Below are 6,321 nucleotides of genomic sequence, written 5' to 3' on the forward strand. Positions count from 1 at the left end.
TTCTACTGATAAATCCACAGGTTTTAAGCTGGGCACAGTGGCTCATGCCTGTAATCCCAGCTACTCAAGAGGCTGAGGTGGAAAAATCCCTTGAGGCCAGGAACTGGAGACCAGCCTAAGCAACATGGTAAGGTCCCTATCTCCAAAAAATAATCCACACATTTTAATCCAAGTGATTGTGGTGAACGTCAAATACGTAAAGAACAGAGAAAACAAACGGGAACATAAGGCAAAGTCAAAACAAGTCAATTTGACCATACTAACAGTTTCCTTTCTCATGATACAACAAAATGAAATCCAGGATCAATTAGAGATGCAGTGTGTGTGTGCATATACTAAATATTGTTTGTTTGTGTGTCATATATATTTTGAAAGCTAGAAAGAGAAGGAAATTTATCTACCATTTAAGCGTACTTACAACAGCTAATATAGAAATAATCTTCAAAATATTCAAAAGTAAGTTGCAGAGTGATGAGTATTGAATATTTTTATCACAAACTTATGTACATATGCACAGAGTTTTAAAAGTGTGAGGATATACTGAATAAACTACTAACATTGGTTATGTTAGGAGTTGCAGTGGAAGAGTTGAGTGAGTTAATTTTTTTTGTACATCCCTATATTGGTTAATGTTAAAATACACATGTTTGATTATGTAATTTTTTTAAAAACTAAAGGAAAGAAGAGAGATATAACAGGAAAAAAGAACTGGGAGCAGTGGCTCACACCTGTAATCTCACCACTTTGGGAGGCCAAGGCAGGCAGAGCACTTGAGGTCAGAAGTTTGAGATCAGTCTGGCCACCATGGTAAGACCCCATCTCTACTAAAAATACAAAAATTAGCCAGGTGTGGTGGCACACACCTGTAATCCCAGCTACTCAGGAGGCTGAGGAAGGAGAATCACTTGAACCTGGGAGGCAGAGGTTGCAGTGAGCTGAGATCAGGCCACCGCACTGCAGCACAGGCAACAGAGTGAGACCCCATTTCAAGAGGAAAAAAGATCTGAGAAAAAGGGAGGAAAACAGAGAGAAAAAAATGAAAACTTCAACAATATGTTAAACTATTTATCAAGATGTCCCAGAAATAAATTTATTATCTCTACGAAATTTTTTCATACCTATTTTTCATACTTATTGGCCTCTCATTAATACTATTCAATATTAAAGGTGGCTACAATTAAAGAAAGACCTACATACAAATAACAAGTGTTGGCAAGAATGTGGAGAAGTTAGAAACTTCATATATTGCTGGTGGAAATTTAAAATGGTGCAACCACTTGGAAAACAGTTTGGTAGGTCCTCAAAACATCAAACATAGATGTGCCATATGACCCAGCAATTCTAGGTATACATCCAAAAGAAATTAAAACATATGTTCACACAAAAACTTGTACATAAACGCTAATAGCAGCATTATTCACACTAGCCAAAAAGTATAAACAACTGTACCATCACCTGATAAACTGATAAAACATGGCATATCTATAAAATGGAATATTATTCAGCCATTACAAGGAATGAAGTATTAACACATGCTACAACATGGATGGCCCTTGAAAACATTATGCTATGTGAAAGAAGCCAGACGCAAAACGTCATGTATTGTATGATTCCATTTGTGTGAAATGTTCAGAATAGTCAAATCCTTGCAGATAAAGAGTTAATTAATGGTTGCCAGGAATTGGGGGCTGGGAGTGCCAGGGTAAGTACAGGGAGGGACTACTAATGAGTATGGGATTTCTTTTTGACGTGATAAAAATTTTCAGGAATTAGCTAGTAATCAATTCACAACTTTGCAAATATACTAAAAATTCCTAAGTAATATGCTTTAAAAGAATAAATTGTATATTATGTGAACCAATGTTGATAGATATTGGAAAATCTCACTACACTTGAAATCAATGTACTATATTTTTTTAAAAGGTATTTACTGAGTCCTGCCATGAGCACAGTTCAACTTTTGTAACCTGCTGTCTGACTGGTATTTTAAATCTTTGCTGCTCCTTTTTGCCACAGAGTCAAAATCATCTTCCCACAAAGAAAGCTATGGAATTAAGAGTGTTAAAATTGGCCAGGACCAGGAACAGTGGCTCATGCCTATAATCCCAGCACTTTTGGAGGCGGAGACAGGAGGATCATTTGAGCCCAGGAGTTGGAGACCAGCCTGGCCAAAGTAAGGAGACCTATCTCTACAAAAAATAAAAATAAAAAACTAACCAGGAATGGTGGTATGCACCTGTGGTCCCAGCCACAAAGGAGCCTGAGGTGGGAAGATCACCTGAGCCCAAAAGGTCAAGGCTGCAGTGAGCCATGATTGCACCACTTTGGGAGGCTGAGGTAGGAAGATCACTTGAAGCCTGGGCAACATAAGGAGATGAGCCTGGGCAGCATAGAAAAAACCCTTGTCTCTACAAAAAATTTAAAAATTAGCTGGGCATGGTGGCAGGCACCTGTAGTTTCAGCTATTCAAGAGGCGGAGAAGGGAGGATCACTTGAGCCCAGGAGTTCGAGGCTGCAGTGAACTATAATAATGCTACCGTACTCCAATCTGGGCAACGAAGCAAGAACCTATCTCAAAAAAAAAAAAAAAAAAAGATGCTACTGTTGCACCATGTGAAAAAAAGTGTTAAAACTACTGCTGGGTCCATGCTGACTTAAGTTTCTCCTTGATTTTCATAAGTGTATAGTATAACTTGTATATGCTGAATTCAGTCTCTTGTACAACAGCAGACATTTGTGCAACAGTAGGTGGATTGAAAATGTGGTGGGGAGAGGGTATTGCCTGCCTCCTCACCTTAAACAGCATTATTTACGCATTTTATCCGTGTTTCATAAAAATTAGTAGAAAATGAGAAACTTAAATTTTTAATGCCAGGGATGAAAAAATTTGAAACAAACTGCATGCGACTAGGATAAAGATAGAAATAAACATGCTGTAAGCAAAAAAAATTCAAAGGCAATTTAAATCCTTGTGAACCCACTGAAAGCATTATTTTCTATTTACTGCACATAATAGGTTCATAGCACCTGGATATAATAAATGTAATGCTGCCATCTTGTGACACCACGTATCATTGCCATTTTATACACACACCTCCAAGATAAAAATGTTCTTTCCCTATCGAAAATATAAAAAAGAGCTCAAGGTGGGCCTGAAAGCCAGGCTGCAGAGTTTGGACTTGGTCCTTAGGGCGGTGAGAAGGCACTGAAGAATTCAGACCAGAGAACTTCAGAAAAATGGCAGATAGGAGACAGGGCTAACTTGCAGCTCCCACTTGGATGCACAGAGCAGCGTGTGGAGACTCACGTCATAAACTTTGGCACCAAGGACTACCACAAGAACGTATCAGGAAAGCTGAGATAATCCACAGACCTTTTGGAGGAAGTGGATTGCTGCTGCAGGCCCCCGGAGACAGCTGGAAAACTGTGAGTGCCCAAAGTGTGAAAGTGTGAAAGAAGAACCATCTGCCCCCAAACACATACCCTCGCTGGGGAACCAGAAGTCCAAATCACGGAAGAAGAATTTGACCTTACATACAGCTGAGACAAATTTACAGAGCTGAGCAAAATACAGGGGTAGAAGAAGAGGTGGGAAGAGCCCTTTGGGTACTCCCAGTCCCCAGAGAAGCCATTTCTAACTTTGTCTCACGGGAGCCTTGGGGAAGACTGCCAGAAGAACTAGGAAAAGACTATGGGGAGAAGAATACTTCCAGCTGAACCTTGTAACAATTTCCACCAAATGCAAAGTTTCCTGGACAGAACCTAGAGGAGGAGGTGAATCAGGAGCGCAGACACAGCACAGAAGCCGTGGCAGACAGGGAGGTGCAAAACCTGAAAGCCCTGCTTGCTTTCTCAGCCAGGCGGCTGGTAGCCTGGGGCAAGTTCTCAGCTCTGCTCACCCACTGCCTGGAAATAAACTCAGTGTTGTTGGGGGTGGGAAAGGAGGGTCATGGTGGGAATGAGACCAGCCTTTAGAGCTGCAGGGGAGCTGGGTGAGGCCTGTAACTGCCGACTTTTCCCTACTTCCCTGAAGACCCACATGACACAGCAGAAGGAGCCATGACCTCCCTGGGAACATAACTCCATTGGCCTGAGAACCCCTGCAGCAGTGGCAGCAAGACCCACCCAAGGAGAGTCTGCACCCAGACACGCCTAGCCCTGCCCCCATGGTCTTTCTCTACCTGCCTGGGCATGGATGGGTAGAATGGGTAGAAGGGGTAGAATCAATACTGTGAAAATGATCACACTGCCAAAAGCAGTCTACATATTCAATGCAATTTCCATCAAAATACCACCATCATTCTTCACAGAACTAGGAAAAACAATCCTAAAATTCATATGGAACCAAAAATGATCTCACATAGCCAAAGCAATAATAAGCAAAAACAACAAATCTGGAGGCATCACATTACTCAACTTCAAACTACACTGTAAGGCCATAGTCACCAAAACAAAACAGCATGGTACTGGTATAAAAATAAGCATGTAGACCAACGGAACAGAAGAGAGAACCCAGAAATAAACCCAAATATTTACAGCCAACTGATCTTCCACAAAGCAAGAAAAATCATAAAGTGGGGAAAGGACACCCTATTCAACAAGCAGTGCTGGGATAATTGACTGGCCACATGTAGAAGAACGAAACTGGATCCTCATCTCTCACCTTATAAAAAAATCAATTCAAGATGGATCAAAGACTTAAGTCTACTACCTGAAGCCGTAAGGATTCTAAAAGATAACATCAGAAAAACCCTTCTAGACATTGGCTTAGGCAAAGAATTTATGACCAAGAACCCAAAAGCAAATGCATCAAAAACAAAGATAAATAGATGGAATTTAATTAAACCAAAAAGCTTCTGCACAGCAAAAGAAACAACCAGCAGAGTAAATGGACAACCCACAGAGTGGGAGAAAATATTCATAATCAATACGTCTGACAAAATACTAATATCCAGATCTACAAGGAACTCAAACAAATCAGCAAGAAAAAAAAACAATCCCATCAGAAAGTGGGCTAAGGCCGGGCACAGTGGCTCACACCTGTAATCCCAGCACTTTAGGAGGCCAAGGCAAGTGGATCACCTGAGGTCAGGAGTTCAAGACCAGCCTGGCCGACATGGCAAAACCCCGTCTCTACTAAAAAAATACAAAAATTAGGCTGGGCGCAGTGGCTCAAACCTGTAATCCCAGCACTTTGGGAAGCCAAGGTGGGCGGATCACCTGAGGTTGGGAGTTCGAGACCAGCCTGACCAACATGGAGAAACTCCATCTCTACTAAAAATACAAAAAATTAGCCAGGTGTGGTGACACATGCCTGTAATCCCAGCTACTCGGGAGGCTGAGGCAGGAGAATCGCTTGAATCCAGGAGACGGAGGTTGTGGTGAGCCAAAATCATGCCATTGCACTCTAGCCTGGGCAACAAGAGTGAAACTCCATCTCAAAAACAAACAAACAAACAAAAAAATACAAAAAATACAAAAATTAGCTGGGTGCAGTGGCAGTTGCCTGTAATCCCAGCTACTCGGGAGGCTGAGGCAGGAGAATCGCTTGAACCCGGGAGGCAGAGGTTGCAGTGGGCCAAGATTGTGCCATTGCACTCCAGCCTGAGAGACAGAGCAAGACACCATCTCAAAAAAAAAAAAAAAGAAAGAAAAAGTGGGCTAAGGACATGAATAGACAATTCTCAAAGGAAGATACACAAACGGCCAACAAACACATGAAAAATTTCTCAACATCACTAATGATCAGGGAAACGCAAATCAAAACCACAATGCAATACCACCTTACTCCTGCAAGAATGGTCATAATAAAAAAACAAAAAATAATAGAGGTTGGCATGGACATGACGAAAAGGGGACACTTTCACACTGCTATTGGGAATGCAAACTCGTACAACCACTACAGAAAACAGTGTGGAGATTCCTTAAAGAACTAAAAAGTAGAACTACCGTTTGATCCAACAATCCCACTACTGGGTATCTACCCAGAGGAAAATAAGTCATTATACGAAAAAAATACTTGCACACGCATGTTTATAGCAGCACAATTTGCAACTGCAAAATAGGGAACCAGCCCAAATGCCCACCAATCAAGGAGTAGACAAAGAAATTGTGATATTGAGATATATATATATATTATATACACACACACCATGGAATACCACTCAGCCGTAAAAATTAATGAAATAAAGGCCGGGCGCGGTGGCTCAAGCCTGTAATCCCAGCACTTTGGGAGGCCGAGACGGGTGGATCACGAGGTCAGGAGATCGAGACCATCCTGGCTAACACGGTGAAACCCCGTCTCTACTAAAAAATACAAAA

Source organism: Papio anubis, chromosome 7 (genome assembly GCF_008728515.1).
Source record: "Papio anubis isolate 15944 chromosome 7, Panubis1.0, whole genome shotgun sequence".
In the NCBI taxonomy this organism is placed as follows: Eukaryota; Metazoa; Chordata; class Mammalia; order Primates; family Cercopithecidae; genus Papio; species Papio anubis.